This window comes from Neofelis nebulosa, chromosome 6 (assembly GCF_028018385.1).
Source record: "Neofelis nebulosa isolate mNeoNeb1 chromosome 6, mNeoNeb1.pri, whole genome shotgun sequence".
Lineage (NCBI taxonomy): Eukaryota > Metazoa > Chordata > Mammalia > Carnivora > Felidae > Neofelis > Neofelis nebulosa.
Window position 1 is genome coordinate 84,634,776 of NC_080787.1, and position 20,369 is coordinate 84,655,144.

At 40.6% G+C, this 20,369-nt stretch overlaps 1 long non-coding RNA gene across 2 annotated transcripts in view; it reads left to right on the forward strand.

Annotated features, from left to right (window-relative positions):
• The window catches only part of LOC131514559 (uncharacterized), a 147,218-nt gene that overhangs the window by 111,836 nt on the left and 15,013 nt on the right, over window positions 1–20,369 (forward strand). For both annotated transcript variants that reach the window (XR_009263119.1, XR_009263118.1), the window contains one exon: window positions 15,465–17,206. This is a non-coding gene — a long non-coding RNA (uncharacterized LOC131514559). The remainder of the gene's footprint in view (window positions 1–15,464; window positions 17,207–20,369) is intronic.

A 20,369-nucleotide genomic window follows, 5' to 3' on the forward strand; every position in this document is an offset into this window, starting at 1 on the left:
ACTGCTGTCACAGAGGGTTTTATGGACAAATTCAAGGGAGAACTTCAGACATTATAAACACAAATGCATGGTAGTTTCTCTCTCTCAGCTTAGAGTGGAGTTTCCATTACTTTCCACTTAATATGTGAATTTTAGATTTTTCTTTATGGTGGAAGGAAACACTGTTTCTAAGGGAAACAGTTGGTGTTTGTATATTCCTTAATCCTAAAGGTCATAGGATCATTGATGTGACAACATCATCTTGCTAGCAGGGACTGTTCAAGCTGCAGCAATATTATGTTGAGCTGTTGCCTGGTGATTATGGGAAACTTCAAAATGATAAAGTACTGGACAAAGATATATAAATAGAAACAGTTGGAAATTTCCAGATAATCTTGCTTGATAAATGGAGAAAGAAGAAAAAATAGATGCATTTCACTTAGATTTCAGAGAGATGACTTCTGGTTGCATTTGAGTGCTGAGCTTAAACCTGTCTTCAGGCACTAGAAAGTGGGGGAGTGGATACCTGTGTAACAGATCACAATGGGACAGAGGTCGTGTGTGTATGTGTGTGTGTGTATAAATTTATTTATTTATTTATTTATTTATTTATTTATTCATTCATTCATTTATTCACTCATTCATTCATTTATTATTCTCCATCAGTGATGTTCCCAATGCATAAGGCAAGCGAAAGCACATTGTCACTCATCTGCTGGCCGATATGTCTACGATTGCCATCCTTTCCATCTTGCTTCCCACACACAACATAATTATAGGCCTGTGAGGTAAGGGCTGGACCACAATATGCCTAGAGGGGTCTAGAGAGCCTGGGGAAGTAGGTGATGCTTGAAAATAAAAAGAAAAAAACTGTCACGTAAAGACATGCTGGGAGCAGAGCTGTGGCCAAAATGATCACATGTGAGACAGCAGCTGAGGCAAGCATCCAGGAGAATTGTATTTGATATTCATTTTTAAATATCACATGTGTAGTTTTAGGGTTGAGAAGCTAAAAATAGGCACCACTCCATATAACCCACTCCCTCTAATTTGTTATAATTAATTCTTCAACAGCTTGTATTTTACCACCATCACATAAGAGTATATTCAGGACAGTACTAATGTCCCTAGAATTAAAGTGGAGAGTTAAAGTCATATACTTATATGAGAAATCAATCCACTAGTATCTCTTCTACATATGTCAAAGAACATTTGTTGTTTCTTGCATTCAAAAAGTGTTTAAATACAATATTCCATATGCCTTGATCATGGAACATTATTAGTTACAAGTAAAATATGGTGACCATTTATTTGAAGGCTGTGTACATTTTATTTATTTTTATATACAGCATGCAATTCGTGATTGTGTGTGTTTAATATTTTGGTAGGAAATCTTCATATAAAGCAGAGCAATAAAAAATGTACAACACGTTGTATTATTTTTCTTTTCCCACTACCTTTACTGCACTTTCCCTTTGTCAAACTTAGTTGGTTTCAATGATTTGATCTTTTTTTCTCTCACTTTGTTTCCTATTTAAGTTCCCCTATGTATTTCTATTTCCTTCATTCCTGAATTCTTCATTTTCCCATGTCTTCATCCTTTCCTCTTCTTTTTGGGCAATTTATTTACTTTGTTCCTACTCAGTAAGCATTGCCTTTCTGTGCAGGACTGATTTACATCGTTCCCTTTTCAAAATTGTGATCCAGAGCAACACTGAACAGTAGAAGGAAAGCACCCATAGTACAATTTTCCACTAGGAGCATTACCTTCTATGTGTGAACTCAGCTACCAGAACACTTAAGTCCTTCATGTGTTCTAGTGCCCCGGCACCATGCAGGACATGACACTATCTCCAAAGCACCACAGAAAAGCTCTGGCCCATTGGGTCACCATCCTTATGACTCAGGAACAGTTTTCAAGTGTAGGTCATAGGGCTGCTAGAGATTTGACTCAAACCCCATTATAATCTGTAGGCTTTTTCTGTTTTTAATTGACAAGCTGATTCTAAAATCCATATGGAAGGACCAAGGAACTGGAGTTGCTAAAATAATTTTTAAAAAAAGAACAGAGTATCCATACTTCTTTATTTCAAAACTTGGTAGAAAGCTGCAGTAATTAAGAGAGTGTCAAACTGGTGGAAGGCTAGATAGATGATCAAGGGAACAGTATAGGGAGACCAGAAATAGACACACACATCTATGGTCAATTGATTGTTTTTACAAAGGCACAAAGGAAATTTAATGGAGAAAGCATAGTCTTTTCAACAAATGCTGCTGGAACAATTGAACCTCATATGGAAAAACAAAAAACAAAAACAAAAACCTTGACCCGTACCACACCCCTTACGCAAAAATGTACTGCAAATGGATTGTAGATACAAAGGTAATACCTAGAAAACACAGAAATCTTTGTGAGTTGGGTTTGTCAACTTTTTTTTTTTTTTGAAAGAGAGAGGGCGCAAGTGGGGGAGAAGGGCAGAGAAAGAGAGGGAGTTAAACAGACTCCACACTGAGCGTGAAGCCCAACACAAGGCTTGATCCCATGACTCTCAGATCATGACCTGAGCTGAAATCAAGAGTCAGAGGCCCAACTGACTGAGCCACCCCGGTGTCCTGGCAACTATTTTTTGATACGACACCAAAAGCAGGATTTGTAAAAGATAGTGTTGGTAAATTGAAAACTTCTCTGTGAAAGACACTATTAAGATAGTGAAAAGATAAGCTACGCATCAGGAGAAATTATTTGCATAACATATATCTGTCAAAGAACTTGTATCCAGAGTATAGTTTTTAAAAATCACAGAACTTGATAATAAGAAAGCAACCAACCAAATGAGTGATAGGTAAAAGACTTAAACAGATGCCTCACCAAAAAAGACATAGAAAAAAAAAAAAAAACTCTTGAAAAGATTCTCAACATCATTAAGGATTAAGGAAATGAAAATTAAGCTATATGTGATACCACTGCAAACATAGGTATTAAATTGGGCAATATTGTTTGTTTGTGTTTTTATTGACATCACCAATAGCTGCAGAGACCAATGAGCACCAGAACTCTCATTCATTACTGGTGGGATACAAAATTGTAAATACTTTGGAAAATAATTTGGCATATTCTTACCATAAGCCCAGAAATCCTACTCCTACATGTTGATCAAGAGAAATGAAAATTTATGTTCACATCAAAACCTGTACATATATACTTATAGAGGATTTACATCATAGTCAAAAACCAGCAATAAACCAAATGTCCTTCAACTGTTGAATGGATAAACAAACTGTGGTACATCCATACAGTGGAATACTAGTCAGCAGTTAAATAGAACAATCTACTAATATATGCAACAACATAGATAAATCTTATGTGCATTGTGCTTGGTGAAAGAAGCCATACGAGCTGTATCCTCTTTGGTTCCATTTAAATGATGCTCTGGAAAGGCAAACTATAGTGACAGGAAACAGGACAGTTTGCCAGGGGCTGTGGGTGGAAGGAGTGGATGAGGGACAATTTGGGGGTGGTAGAACAATTCCATATCTTGATTTTGGAAGTGGTTATATGGATGTATGCATTTATACAAATTCATAGAACTACATACCCAAAAGGGTGAATTTTACTAAATATAAATTGCATCTTAACCTTAAAGAAATGAAAAAGGGGGCAATAGAAGAAATAAGCAATAAAAAACAAGCAAAAAAAAAAAAGGATACTTTTAAAAGTTGAGTGGTGAGTTCATAAAGATACAGAATATTATCCTCTGGTTTTGCATTTGTTAAGTATGAAAGTTTCCATAGTGAAAAGTAAAAATAAGAGCAGCAACAAAGCAGACCTCTTGAGCTAACATCCCCTCTCACCACCAGACCACTGGGCTTCCTCTCCCAGCAAAACTTCCTGAAAGATTTGACTTGAGACACTTTTCACTTCCTCACTGTCCATTCAGGCTTCTGTCCCCAATAATCCGTGGACTTATGTCAAGGTTCTAGTCAAGGTCACCCACGACCTCCTGACTTCACATACCCAAACAGGAGATCATTTTCTTTTCTCATTTACCCCACCTTTTAGCAGTTCATGTCAGTTTCTTTTCTCAGTTTCTGTGACATCCTTTTAGTCTTGGTGTTCCTCCTCTCTGTCACACCTTTTTAGTTTCATTTGCTGCCTCTTCTTTGTAAAACCCCTGAACTATGACATGTCTGAGGGTTAGGGCTGCGGGCCCAGTTCTCCTATATTTACATATAATCCCTATATGTCTCTAGGGATTTTCACTGGAGCCTCTGACTTTATTTATTTTTTTTAAATTTTTTAACGTTTTTATTTATTTTTGAGACAAGGAGAGACAGAGCATGAACAGGGGAGGGTCAGAGAGAGGGAGACACAGAATCTGAAACAGGCTCCAGGCTCTGAGCTGTCAGCACAGAGCCCGACACGGGGCTCGGACTCACAGACTGCGAGAACATGACCTGAGCCGAAGTCAGCCGCTTAACCAACTGAGCCACCCAGGCGCCCCTGGAGCCTCTGACTTTAAATACTATCTGTGTGCTCATGATTCCCAATCTGCACCCGGACCGTGACCTTGCCCAGAAATGTCAAAGCCATGTATCTAGCGTCCTCCCTGACATCTTCATTAGGAATTCCACTAGGCAGCTCAAAATTAAAATGCCCACAAAATTAGAATGGTCCCATCTTCACCTCTGACCCTGGTCCACACATCCCAGTAAATGGCATCTCATCTCTGCAGTCACTTGAGCTAAGAACTTAAGAACCATCCTGCCTCAAGTGCCGTCATCTCCTACCCTACCCATGATTACTCATTTGCTTCCAAGACAGATACTGAAGGCTCTCAATTTTCATTTCTACTGCTACGATCCCTATCCAAGTCATTGTACCCTAGCCTATTTGTTTCTTCTGCCTATTCCTTCCTCTCTTCCAATTTCTTTGATAAATGCTTATATCTAATTTAAGTTCTAAAATTCATATATAGTTTTATGAATGGTGCCTGTATTACACAAAACTTTAAATTTCTATGAAACTACAATACTCTTTCATTTCTTAGAGACAGAGTCTGGATTTTTAAAGCCCTACTGAAGAAAGTCAAACAATTTTATAAAGTAAGGACGGGGGAAATTCAAACATCTAGTTTGAAATCATGCCTGTGTAACTAAATTTGAAGATGGGTTTTAGTAGCAGGTCACTGACAAGAAAGTACACATTATTTATTCAGGAAAATGTAATACTTGAAAACTAATAATATTTGAGCCGGTTGGTACAGATTAAATCTTGAAAGTAACCTTATTATTTTGCTCTGTCAACTGTCTTTAGAGACCTAGAGATAATCCTACGAGAGAGAACACCGGTTCCTTTCAGAATTTGTTTGATTTCATTTGGACTAATTTATTAGGAAGTCATTGGGAACCTAGCCTGGGAAATTAGTACATGGACAAAGCAGCGAAAGTTAATTCATTAAAAATGAGTAACCTCTAGTGTTATGTCCATTGATCATGCATCTATGTTCTTTGGCTGGTTCAGATATAAACAGAAGAAAAAAATGTTCTCTTATCTTACTTCTGACTTAATAGATCAAACTCTTTTAGTTTTCCTCTTAGGAATTATTTACCAAACTGTTAGAATCTTGTCATCTTTCTTCAGATTTTCTAGAATCTCCTTAAATCAAGGGCTGTAATTAAGTATTACTGGAGAAAGTAATAGCAGTGAGGTTGGAGCCAGAAGAATTAGGAGATTCCAAGAGTAGTAGTAAATATCAGCAATAAAAACAGGAAAGTTTGCAATTCTCCACCTGGCTTTGGCTAAGACAACAGTTCAGGGCAGGTGATGCATCTATGTCAGAATCTGACGCGTACCAGACCTAGTGGGCTTCACATAATTGTTGCATAAACCATGGGAAATTTCCTCCATCATCTTATGTTCTTTGTATATGCTTCTTTTAAAAGGGTGAAGTTGAATTTTTATTTTAGTCAATCTGTTTTTCATTTATAAGGTAATCCAAGATTTTCACCAGTGATCTTAATATACTGTCATTTCTGTATTTTGTGTGGGTATCATTTCTTCCTACGTACATTTGCTAACCTTCATCTGCCATCACTGAATTTAATGCTATTGGTAGTTAGTGGTTTGAACTGATTAAGAATTCTTTAAGCATGAGTTTTTGTGAATACACTACTTTCTCTCTGGTAAATATCCAAATAGCAAGCAAACATGCTTTACACATTTTCCCAACTTCTCTTAAAATTGGGCTATTGGCCTCAAACCCTTTTGTTTTCTACTGAATGAATAATAAATCCTCTGAAGTTTTAGTGCATACAATTAGGAGGAAGAGGGAGTTTCTCTGATGCTTTCAAGCTGTGAATAAGTTTTTAAAAGCATGAGTCATTTGTTGTATCTTCCTCTACCTTTAAAGATCCTTTGTGGCTGAGTGAATACTAGCTTTGTTGTGTGTTTTGTTTTAACAAAGTAATACATGTGTATAGTTTAAAAAGTCAAATAATACTGGGGTGCTTATATTAACCAACTGTGGCTAAGTTGGTTAAGCGTCTGACTCTTGATTTCAGCTCAGGTCATGATCTCACAGTTCATGAGATTGAGCCCCACGTCCGGCTCTGTGTTGATGGCCCAGAGCCTGCTTGGGATTCTCTCTCCCTGTCTCTCTGCCCCTCCCCAGCTCACTCACACACACACACACACACACACACACACACACACTCACTCTCTCTCTCTCTCTCTCAAAATAAATAAATAAACATTTTTTAAAAAGTCAATACTAAGAGGTTATAACAAAATACTGCCACATGCATTGTACAGAGGCAACTATATCGAATACTTTTAGATATTTCTTTTGATATTTACCTATATATTTCCCTTAACTAATACATATATATTGCTATCTCTTTATACTTTTAATTATCTTTTGATTTACTATGTGGATGAGAGTTTTAGCTTTCATATAGCCCCTTTACCCTCTCCTCTCCCCCCATATGTTTGAATTACAATTATTAGTTAAATCCATATTTAGTGTTTCCATTTTGTGACTATGCAACTGTTATTCAGAAAGTTGCATTCTTTTATTTAGAGTTAATAATTCCTCAATTTTTCATCTGCTTCATTTTCTTTGTACTTTATAGGTTAGTTTCCTTATACTTCCTACAGTTTCCATATGGTTAAACCATCTGAATAATCTTTTATTTCCAGTCTTTATCTGAAAAATCTTTAATACTTCCTTCTATCTCTCTGTTCCAAATGAACTAGTTGCTCTCTAGACTTACTACATACCTGTCACCCTGTGCGTGGACAGCTTGAGAGCTGTATTAGTCAGTGTTCTCCAGAGAAACAGAACCAACAGGGTGTGTGTGCGTGTGTGTGTGTGTGTGTGTGTGTGTGTGTGTCTGGGGGGGGGCAAAGTGGGGGTGAGAGAGGGAGAGAGAGAGGGAGACAGAAAGGGAGAAGGAGAGATTTTACATTTTTATTTTATTTTTTAAGCTTATTTATTTATCTTTGAGAGAGAGGGAGATAGAGATAGAGAGCATGAGAAGGGGAGGGGCAGAGAGAGGGAGAGAGAGAATCCCAAGCAGACTCCACACTGCTATCACAGAGCCCAACAGACGTGGTGCCCAAACCCATGAACTGTAAAATCATGACCTGAGCTGAAACCAAGAGTCAGATGCTTAACTGACTGAGCCACTCAGGCACCCCGAGGGAGAGATTTTAAAGAATTTGCTCATGCAATTTTGGGGGCTGGCAAGTCCAAACTCTATAGAGCAGGCCAGCTGGCTGGAGGAGGAGTTGATTTTGAAATTCGAGTCTGAAGGTAGTCTAAAGGTAGAACTCCCTCTTCCTTAGGGGATCTCAGTCTGTTTCCTTTTAAGCCCTTCAACTGATTGGTTGATGCCCACCCACATTATGGAGAGTAATCTGCTTAAAGTCTGAATCCCAGTGTATCTCATCCTCCCCCACCCCAAATCTTCAAAACTACATCTACACGGGTATTTGACCAAATATCTGGGTACCGTGGTTCAGCCAAGTTGACACATAAAATTAACTACCACAAGAGGTAACTAAGAACATGGAAGATTGTTACCCAAATTTTGAAGGCTCTTTTTTTGTGTGGGAGCCCTATCCTTTCCGGTACCCTACCTTTCAAATGCTGGCCAGTTTAGCAGCCTCAAGTTTCCATCTTTGTTTTCTTTTTTCAATGAGATCACCACTGTTTGCTACTTGGGCTCTATTTCTGTGTGCCAGTTTGGAAAATGCCCTTAGGGAGAAAACCATGGTGAATGTCAGGTGCGCCTTGTGTGCGTCTCTTCATCGGTGCTGTCCAATGCCTGTAAAGAGTTGTTCTATATATTTGCTTGGGGTTTATAGCTCTTTCTGGTCGGAAGAGAAGTGTAATACCAGCTACTCTTTCATAGCCGGAACAGAAGCCTGCTTGGGCTTCTTAACAAGCCCTCAAACTGCTATTCTGTTCCCACTCTTGCCCTGACAATCTGTTCTCCACCCAGAACCAAGTGGTCCTATGAAAATTAAAGTCAGATCATAACACTCCCTTGCCAGCACTCTTCAATAGCTTCTCATCACAATTGGAATGAAATCATAGCTCCTTACTCTAGCCTACAAAGTCCAGCACGACTACACTCTGCCTTTTTCTCCATTCTTATCTTTGCCACTCTCCTTCTCCTTTCCACCCTTCACCCCAAGACCATTCTCTCTGTTCCTTGAACATGCCAAGCTGCTTCCTGCCTTAGGACTTGGCATCGTGTCATAGCTTACCTCATATACTTTTTTCCTCATTGTCTTGTTGATTATTGTCATTCAAATCTCAGCTTGAACGTTACCTCCTCAGAGAGTTTTTCCCTGACCAGCCAATTTCGCAGCCTTCAGACATGTTCCAACACATTACCCTGCTTTATTCTCCTCATAGGACTTTATCAGTAATTGTTCATTTCTGAGCAGTTTTCAGAAACTTTTCTTGTTCATTTTCATGTCAATTTTCAATGTCTCTGCAGTACAATGTACTGGAGTGCTCAGCACTTAGGACGGTGCCTGGCACACTGTGGATTCTCAGTCAAATTAAAATTTGTTGAGGGGCGCCTGGGTGGCTCAGTTGGTTGAGCGTCTGACTTCAGCTCAGGTCATGATCTCGTGGTGTGTGGGTTCAAGCCCCACGTCGGGCTCTGTGCTGACAGCTCAGAGCCTGGAGCCTGCTTCGGATTCTGTGTCTCCCTCTCTCTCTGCCCTCTCCCCCAGAACTCACACTCTGCCTCTCTCTCCTTCAAAAATAAACATTAAAAAAATTTTTTTTTTTAATTTGTTGAATGAATGAGTGAACCAAAACAGATCCAGAGCTGGGACGACTACCTGTTGTCACAAGCATGTCAATTAACAGGAATTTTGTTTGGCTGCTACTTGCGTGGCCCCAAATTTGGAATGAAACTCTAAAAACCTTCTGTGGCTTGTCATTAAGCAAGCATTTTTGGTGTGTGTTTGCCATGTGTCATGGCATTTTTTGAGTGTCTGCCGTGTGTCATCACCAGAAAAGATGCTAAGAGCACAGCCATTGGAGTCAAACAGGAAGGGGTAAGGGAAGGGTAACAACCTTGTTTTGCCACATCCTAGCTATGTAACCTTGGACAAATTAATTAATCTCTCTAAGTCTCAGTTTCTCCATCTGTGAAATAATTCTTCTCTTGTAAGAGTTCTGTAGAGGTTAAATTAAATAATTCATCTAAATTATTTAGGGTTGGATTTGGCACTGTATTTTGAATGTTTAAAATATATAAGTAGGGGCTCTTGGGTGGCTCAGTCAGTTAAGAGTCCAACTCTTGATCTCAGCTCAGGTATTGATCTTAAGGTCATGTGTTCAAGCTCCACCTTGGGCTCCACGCTGGGTGTGAAAACTAGTTATAAAAAACAAAACAAAATATAGTTAGTGTTATCATTAAGTATTAGTTTATATGATGGTGCTGGCTATTTCATGGGATTAATAGAAATCTTACCAGAAGGTGGTATTGGGTAGGGATGAAGTACTATACCTAAAAGTCACCTTTTCCAGGAACTTCCTGATAAACCATCCCCTCTGATTACTTCTCGGCTTCATGCACTCACTACATATATATTGAGTATCGCTACTTTGTTCTTCTTCTAAGTTATTTTTTGTTTTCCTTAAACATCAACATCAGTGCTGCAAGGTCCTTCTCTCTTTTTAAGAATATATAAATGTTTGATTTAATCATATATTCCCTTCCATCCCAGTCCCCTTTTCCACCTTTTCCACCAGCAACCATTCTAAAGTATTTAATGTGTAGCTTTAAGTGTTGTCACAAAATGTGTGCTAGTGTCTTGTGTGCATGTACTTCTAATTTCCATATATGTGATTGTGTTGCTATCTATCACACTCTTTCTCACATTTGTTTTACGAAGTACGGTTTTTTGCTATGCATGTATCTACAGTACTTCTTAAGGATGCAGAGCACTCCATGGTGGGCATTTATCACATTTTACACATTCACTCCCCCATTGATTTTCAGATTACCTTCTGTTCCCCACCACCACCAACTGCAAAGAAATGTATCCTTGTGCATATCAGTTTAAAATGTGTGTTGAAGATTTCTTTAGGACATATTTCAAGGTGTGGAATTGTTGAGTCAGGAGATGAAATTGTATCTTCCTGGGTAACTGTTCTCACGTATCTCTTTCAAGGTACATGTTGTATATCCCTAATTAACTTGTGAGCTATGGCCCAACTCTTAGATCTTGAAACAAAAAAATGGAGAAATCAGGTCCAACACTGGGTAAGTAGAGACTCAAAGTGGCAAGTAGAACACAGGAAGAATTATTCCATTTCTGTGTGACTATAGACATACGAGTAGAGAAATTGGCTGCTTATTTGCTATTTTTACAGCTTCATCCACAAGAGGATTTGCTGGCATTGCTTGCACAGCATGTGGAGAGTCCAAAATACAATTATCCAAAGGGAAAAAAATTAACACCAAAGAGAATCTAGGCACTAATGGGTTGTAACTGGTTGGCACACTCCCTTCGCAGGCCAGGGAGGGCATGGTCTTATCCTTGATTTGGACACTTTATTCTAATCTGCAATCATATAAAGTCAGAAAATCACCAGTGTGCAAGAAGCTGAAGAAGACTGGAAGGAACTGAGCCCTCAGGGTACATTTGTTTTTTTTTTTTTCTTTTGTTTTTATTCTGACAAACGTCAAACTTCAGAAGAATTGCAAGAATAATACAGTGAACACCTTTCTACCCTTCAGCAAGATTCACTAAGTGTTACCTTTTTGCCATATTCGATCAGTCTGCCAATCTGTTTATCTATCACCCACTGTTTGAACATTTCCCCATAAATCTTCAGCATTCCTGTCCTAAGAACAAGAACATTCTCACCAATAACCACAAATTGAACATCGATACATGCTGTTAGCAAAATACGCTCCATATTCAAAAGTTTAGAACAAGGCTCAGCGAACTTTTTCTATAGAGGGCCAGAAAGTAAATATTTTTGTTTTTGCAGGTTAGACAGTCTCTGTGTCTCAGTTCTGCTGTGGTGGAGTAGAAGAAGCCACAGGCTAAAAAACATAACACAAGTGGGTGTGGAGGGGTGCCAATAAAACTTTATTTACCACAACAGGTGGCTGGCTGGTCTACACTTTTTTTTTTTTTTTTTTTTTTTTTTTTTTTTTTTTTAAGAATTGGTGCAAGACTTACATTTTATAATCAGTAAATCTCACAATTCAGGGTATATTACAGAGATCACCCTTGGTTTCAAAAAGGCTTTGCCATGGATTGGACTACTCAATTATATATGATTCTGTTGCTTACATTTCTTCATTTCTATGAATCTAGTTCCTACAGATCTACTTCTTAATTCGTTATTTGGAAAACATCAATCCCTACCATAAATATTACACAGCCTTATCTTCTTTCAGTGTTCTTTTTTGAAATTGTGGTAAAATATACATAACATAGAATTTACTATTTTAACCATTTTAAGTATAAGGTGCAGTGGCATTACGAAAGCTCACATGTGTTGTGCAGCCATTACCACCATCCATCTCCAGAAAATTGTCATCTTCCCCATCTGAAACTCTGTCCCCATTAGAAACTTACCTTCCCATTCTCCCCTCTCCCCCAGCCCCTGGCAACCACCATTTTACTTTCTGTCTTTATGAAGTTGACTACTCTATGTACCTCAAATAAGTGGACTCACACAGTGCTTGTCCTTTTATGTCTGGTTTATTCAATTCACATAATGTCTTCAAGGTTCATCCCTGTTGTAGCATGTGTCTGAATTTTCTTCCTTGTTAAGGCTGAATAATATTCCATTGTGTGTAAAAACCACTTTATGTTTATCCATTCATCTGTTGATGGACACTTAGGTCATTCTTATCTTTGGCTATTGTGAATAATGCTGTGATGAATATGGTTCTAGACTGATTCTTAAAGCCCTAATTTTCTTTCTGTCCGGGCGATAGGATCTAACAACAGATATGAACCTAAAATGTCACCCTCAGCATAATAGTGTCACTTCACTGAATGGAAGACATGTATGCAAACAATCAAGTCATCTCCCTTTGTCCTTTAGAGAGTCAGCATCTCTTGCCTGGATATTTCAATAACCTCATCTCCTTGACTCCAGATTTGTCCTGACCCACACCGGCACTGGAGTGACCTAAAATATCAAATTGGTCTTTATCACTCTCCTGTACTACACTTTTCCATAGCTCCCTATTACCTACAAGACAAAGTTTATAGGCCTTAACTGGCCTATCAGGCCCTTAGTCTCCTAGCTCATCTCTATGTCCCCATTCTTACTTCCTCCTAGTCCTAGTCTCTCCCTTCATATTCCAGTTGTACTGTGCTGCTTCCTATCATCTCTTCCTCTGAAATAAATAAAAACAATAAATGATGCTATTTGGTGTCCCTTTGCCTTTGCTCACTGTGTTTGCTCCATCTGCCTGGAAAGCGTTTTCTCCCTTTTCTTTGCTAGCTTATACTCACTCATTTGTCAAAATTAATTCAGCAGTGGGGGCACCTGGCTGGCTCAGTCGGTGGAGCGTGCGACTCTTGATCTCAGGGTGGGGAGTTTGAGCCTCACGCTGGGCATAGAGATTATTTCTTTAAACAAGATCGGTTCAACAGTAATGCTTCCAGGAAGCCTGTCTCAGACATGCCCCGCCAATTCTCCTTCCAGTCTGTGCGCCCCAGAGCACCCTGTGTTTGTCTCTGTCATCACATCATACCATAGTGGTCTCTGTAAGTTTGTCTCTCCAAGTGATTTAACCTCCTAAAGAATAGGGGTCATCTTTCCACTCTCAGTGCTCAAATATCTAGTAGGTGCTTAAGGAATATTTCTGGATTGAGCAAAATTACAGGTTCTTAAAAGGGCATACTAAGCTCTTCATAAGTGGCTCCAATGTATCTGGACCAGCTTCATTTCCTGCTATTCCAGTCTTTCTTTTGCCCACATGCCCCAACCACACCTAATTCCAATGCTTCCTCAAGTAAGCAATGAAACTCCATGCCTCTGGGCCAATGTTTATTAACAACTCCCTCTGGAATTCCTTACCCTTCCCTTCCTAATGTACTCCTATTCATCCTTCAACACCCAGCCTAAATATCTTCTACTTTGAGGAGCTGTGATTTCACCAGACAGAAGGAATCTTCTGCTTTTCTGCTGTTCGTAGAATGGAATAGCCCTATTACATACAATACCACAACATTATATTGTCAGTAACTTATGTATCAGGCTTTTCCCATAGCCTGTACCTTGTTTTATTCATCTTTGTGTTTCTAAAGCCTAGTGCAGTGCCAGGCACATAGTAGGTGTTCCATAAATGTTGGATAAATAAGTGGATGAATGAATGATGTAGACATTTGATAACCATAGTCTGAGTGGACACAAAGAGCATCTGATTCAGTCTGTTTTCATTCCAGGATAATATGGCCTAACTTAGTGTCTGGGGTTCAGATGCTAAAAGCATTATCTCTCCCTCAACATAGCTATTTGTATTTGAAGCTTTATGTAACCCTGTCCTTCCGTAATTACATGGGGAGTAAGGAGCCTACTCCTTGGCTCCACAAAGGAGAAATGAAGACATAAAACCATGACTGGTAGTCTGAAGTGTCCCAGATCAAAGTTTGAGGAAGAAGACAATAGGGCCTTTGGTAAGAAGCTCACCATAGGGAAGAGGTGAGTGGGACTCAGGTTCAGGTTCTACATCTTCACTGGAAAGTGCTGACCTGGGGAAAGATTCTAGCAACTCTGCTGAGGGAGCCACCTGTCACCATGGGAGAGCTTTGAAGAAAATAGCTGCACACATGGCAAATGAAAGAGCTGTGATATTAGTCAAAATGCTGTAATACTTGGGGCCCAGGCAACCTGCTGTGGGTCATCTTTGGAGAGAATAACAGGAAGGAGCATCTAACCTCTTGCCACCAAGAACCACACTGGGCTATTTGTCAAAGGGTCCACCCCGGGATAGGTGAAGGTGGATGGTTCTGTGTTTGTGTTGGTGGTGACATCCAGGCATGAGGGTCAACAGACAGGTGGCTTGGTCAAGCCTTATAATTGGGCTGCTAGGATTTTCAGCCTGGAGCTCAGCAAGGGTGGGCTTCTGGCTTCATGTCCACGGAATGCTGGCAGGCTGCCAGAGTGGGCCAATGATTGTGGCAGCAGGCATGGAGGCTCCGTCTGCATTACTATGGCTACAAGGGGGTGATAATGAAGACTAGTTCATAGATACACATAAGGAGCTCTGGAGAAGTTCTGAAATAGAGACAGCTACTCTGGAAAAGACTGGAAACAATGGGAGATTGAAGCCCTTGTTATTTAGGTCTAATTGTAAATATGACCTCTTTTGTTTTTGTAGACTGGTGGAACCAGGGGCACAGTGATTACATTGATAAATATAAGCCTTTTACTGTTTAAGTGAAAAGGTGCAACTACAAGAGGAAATTATTGCCCATGATGGACAGGACCAGGGTATCCTCATCGACTTGGACCTTTTCTCATGGTGCACAGTAGTAGATTATCCTGTTTTCTTGTGGTTGATTGGCTATGCTGTTTGGTCCTGCCAATGCAATTTTTAAAAAAGTAATCTCCATGCCCAATGTGGGCTTGAACTCACAATGCCAAATCAAGAGTTGCATGCTCGGGTGCCTGGGTGACTCAGTTGGTTAAGCATCTGACTTCAGCTCAGGTCATAATCTTGCGGTTCATGAGTTCGAGCCCCACATCCGGCTCTCTGCTGTCAGGACAGGGCCTGCTTCAGATCCTCTGTCTCTCTCTGTCTCTCTGCCTGCTTGCTCTCTGTCTCTCTCAAAATAAATACATAAACTTAAAAAAAAAAAAAAAGAAGAAGAAGAGTTGCGTGCTCTACCAAGTGAGCCAGCCAGGTGCTCCTGCCAATGCAGTTTGAAAGGGCCTTCCATGCAGAGCTCCTCAGTCTGATGGGATCTTTACTTGCAGGTGCATCCCAAAGGTTGCCGCCTGACCCAGGAAGCCTTGGAACATGACTCTCCTCTCCCCAGCCCAGGACCCCTACTCAGAGATTGGCCAGTTCCTCCATCATTCTCTCCTCTTGTGTCAGCTTTGCCCTGAGATCACCTTTTTGCCATCCATTTCCCTCACACCCTGAGCCCTGTGAACTTGAACTGCAATAAGCTTGAACCACAGATGAAGAGTCTAAATGTCCTGACCAACAAAATCTCATAAATTGTGGGCTCAGCTCCTTGGGAAGTGGTATGCATGACTTCCTTCACCATATTTAAGATCTGATGGAGTTAATCGCTGAGGAACATATTGAAGGAGACAGAAACAGTGGAACAGAGACCCAAGGAGCTGTTTTCCTCCCCAGGTTCCAGGATTTTTGCAACAAATCATGTAACCTTGTGCAACAAGTACAAAAGAGGAAAAGAAAAGGCTGAGAAGAACATTTCCCTTTGTGTCCTATTGTGGGGCTACTTCATTTGTAGAGATGTAATTGTAGCCTGAAGCGTGCACTTGGGAATCTGTGTTTCTGGGAAGATTGGAGCTCCTCCCATAAAGAGCTGGAGGAGACTGTGACGAGAAACAATCTTTCCAACTAGCGACTGCGACTGAATGAATTGAAGGAGATGCCTTTTTGCTTTAATTTTTCACCACCCCCAACTCTGCATTTAAGAAAAAAAAAACACGCTTTTTTTTCTTTGAGACTATACCAGACTAGTTAATAGAACAGGATAATTCTGGATACAAGGCTCTGCAAAATAGGAGAGTATAATGAGAGGCATTTGAATGGATGTCATTGTCTTTCACAAAGCATGCTTTTGTCTCATTGTTTTCACCTAAGACTTCTTGCAAAACAACGGGCTTTGAAAGTGCAAGATAGGCTGCTTCACTCTTGAAGAGCTGACAGACATCCCACCTTTTCCAGGAGGATTGTGACTGGAGCTTCAATCATTTTTCTCCCCCGTTTCTGTGCAGTAGGTGTGACAATTAGAGAGAACTGTGAGCTGACTATCCTATACCCAGTTCCAATCCTGTCAGAAGGAACTAAAAATACCCTGTGGTCAAACTATAGTGAGTCCTGCTTCTAACGAGCTTGGGCTGAGGGCAGCCAGGGGGCGGTCATGTCACCCACAGAAACAACAGCCAGATGACACAAAACCATCGCATGAAATTTCCTTCATCTGAAAGCCTGCGACCTTTTTCATGATGCTGCACTTTGGTGAAACAAACAAACAAAAAAGTCCATTTCTAAATATAGCCAGCTTTTGTAGGCTGTAGTTAGTCACGTTCCCACTTTGTAAAAAATATCAGAACGCATTTTGGCAGAAATTTTCATCATGATATGTTTTTTTTTTTCCTTTCAGTTCCCCATATTTAAAACTCTGGTGACACAAACATTAAGGTATATAACCAGAAAACCTGGGGAATTCTTCTGGAGTCATGTGGTTCTTTACTTGACAAAAATTTATTGAGGACCTGAATCAGGGGGTGTTCCAAGCCTCTGCTTCAAATCAGTTTTCACTATAGTCTTTTGTTCTTGGAGCTCTCTAGGAAATCCCCACATAGTTGGAAAAAAGGTGACTGCTCTCTCACATGTATATGTGCCAGAGCAGAGAGCATTGGAAACAAAACGGAGATCATCAAACACCTGCCTTGTGGGGCTCTGGTGGATTTCAAATGCATTAATACCCTTACAACATCTAATCGGAGTCTGTCAAGAGGTGAGTGCTCACTAAATGCTAGCTGTTTTTATTAGTAGTAGTAGTTGCATATAGTACGTGCACATAGATTTATATACACGTGTACGCTTTCCGTTGTAAAGGCACAGACTGGAAAAAATAGGCTTTGTCTTTCAGCATCCAAGTATCCAACGATGCTTATAATTGGGCAGGTCCAAACTGAAGCAAGAGTCTTTGCCTTCTCTTTCCCCCACTGTGGTGAAATACACACAACATAAAAAGTACATTTTAACTATTTTTTTAAGATTTTATTTTTAAGTAATTTTTACACCCAACGTGGGGCTCGAACGCACAACCCCAAGATCAAGAGTTGTAAGCTCCACCGACCAAGCCGGCCAGGCGCCCCCACTGGAACCATTTTTAAGTGAACAATTCAGTGGCATTAACTACATTCACATTGTTGGGCAACCGTCACCACCATCCATCTCCAGAATATTTTTATCTTCCCGAACTGAAACTCCGTCCCCATTAAACACTAACTCCCTATCTTCCATTGTCTCCCCCAGCCCCTGGCAACCACTGTTCTACTTCCTGTCTGTATGAAGTCGACTGCTCTGGGTACCTCATATAAGTGGAATCATACACTGTTTGTCCTTTTATGTCTAGCTTGTTTTCCTTAGCATAATGTCTTCAAGGTTCATCCCTGTTGTAGCATGTGTCAGAATTTCATTTCTTTTTAAGGCTGAATAAGGAGCTTTCATTTTAAAATGGAGGTATTTTGGGAAGACCATATGGCCATAGCTCTCACAGGCGATTTCCAATCCTCTCCTCTCTCCTAGGCCTCATTGTATGAATATTCTAATGAGATCTAATGACATGGCTTCCCGGCTTCCCCCATGGTGTCCTTCCACCTGCAATGGCTTTGCCCTTGAACTTGGGCTCCAGAGTCAGACAGCCGTGCACTTGCAATCTGCATTTCTGCTGCTTAAGAAATTTATTATCTTGGGCACACAGTTAGGTTAAACTGTATGATAATGCTGATAATTGATAATTGATAATTTTTATGTACTAAAATGACAATTTCATGTGGCTCAACCTAATTCTTTAGCTCTCTGTTCCTCAGTTATGTTACATAAAAGATAAAGTTGAAAATAGTGCTTGCCTCATAGGGTTGCTGTGAGAACTGAATGGCCGCATGTGGAGCAGTGTTTAGTCTGAGCTTGGCCGAGAGCCCAGAGGGCCAGGGCTGCTGTGGGAGCCAGGTGCCACGGCCTCCTTTGTCGGGGAGGAGGCGCCTCACAAGTCCAGGCTTCCAGAAGTCTCCTGTTCCCCTCTTTTGCCACCTCTCTTACCCCTGACTGTACCTTCATCATCAGCTCAAGGCAGGAGAGTCAGCCTGGAATAAGAACAATTTTTCTGACACTTTAGATGATATAGCACAGTGAACAAAATAAATACTATTCCCTACCTTCACGGAGTTAATGTTCCCGTCAAGGAGGAAGAAAACCAGGGAAGTAAGAGAAATATATGGCATTTTCAGAAAACTAAAGTAGAAGAGAGGGATCTGAAATGTCAGGTGGTACTTTAGGTGAGAGAGGACACAGTGCCCTTGCTCTGTACCTGAAGTTGGTTTGGCATTTGACCTTCTTTTTAGGCCTTCCCCATATCTTCCCCCTCCCTCTCTTTCTCCCTTCCTCCTTTCCTTCCATCTTCCTTTCTTCCCTTCCTCCTTTCCTTCATTCCCTCTTCCCTCCTCTCTCTCATTCTCTTTCTGTCTTCCAATTTGGATCCTGGGCAGCTCTCTTGGCTTACTTGAAACTGGCTTTCAAGGGTGGCTGTGTGCTGACTCTGCAGAGCTCCCTAGATTGGGAATTCCGAGAGAATTCACCCCAGGCCTGTTACAGGTTGTTTTATGCCGCTGCCGGCTCAGCGTCCGTTATTAATTGGGCAATCTTGGGATTTAGCAGTGTTCTCTCTGCATTTTACCCCTTCATAACCCCACGTCTTCAAATGTCTCCCACCTGAGGCCTTCGGTCTCCTTGCCAACCAACTCCACGTCCCGAATCGCAAGGAATTACACAACCACACCATCACAAAACCGTAATGCCTTCTCATCTGAGCTGTTTCCCCTGGCTGCAGCCAGGCCTGGGGCAGCCTGTTAAAAGATAAACTGAGGGGGCACCTGGGTGGCTCAGTCGGTTAAGCGACAGACTTCAGCTCAGGTCATGATTTCACAGTCCATGAATTCGAGCCCTGCATCAGGCTCTGTGCTGACAGTTCAGAGCCTGGAGCCTGATTTGGATTCTGTGTCTCCCTCTCTCTGACCCTCCCCCGTTCATGCTCTGTCTCTCTCTCTCTGTCTCAAAAATAAATAAACGTTAAAAAAATTTTAAAATAAAAGATAAACTGAGGCATATTAAAAAATTTTAAGAGTTTATTTGAACAAAAACCAATTTGAACAGGGCAGTATCCAACCTAGTGGAGAGAAAGGAACTCTGAGGAGCTGCACACAATGAAAGACTTTTAGAGGCAGAAGGGGGCAGAAACAAGGAGGTTATACTGGCAAAAAGGCAGACTGGTTATTGCAAGGTTACTTTCTTTGAGGTGATGGCAGGGATGTATCACACAGATTACCTAACTGGTGCTGATGGGGCAATTCCTGATTGACTGGTTAAGATTCCGGTTCTGGCAGAGATGAGACTGTAATTGAGTTAAATCTCACTTTGGTGACTTGGAGCTGAGCATAAGCAACTCCATTTTGGGCCTGTTGTCTGGTTTTTAAAAGCCCAATCCAGGGTAGTTTATAGGAAGGGTATTCTGCCTTTTCCTCTAGAATGTACATGAGACTCTGCAGGGCCAAAAAAATCCTTTATGAAATACAAAGATAAGATCATAAAGATAGTCTAGTAAAATACATATATAGCAATATTGGCAGGTTTTTTTTTAATTTTATTTTTATTTTTTATAATATGTGTGGTTTGCTCTCTTTTGTTTTGAAGCTCATAGTTAGGGCAGAAAATGTGTCCATGGGCCTGTGGGGAGGACTGGGGGTGGTGGCTGACCATGCTCCCCTACCCTTCCCAACCCGTGGACTTGTATGTTGTTCTTGGATTTGAGGAAAGCCGCGCTGAGTGCTGGCCACTGTCCTTTTGATGCCACCTCTTAGGTTCACCACTGACTCAAGCTTTTGCTCAGAAAATGCTAC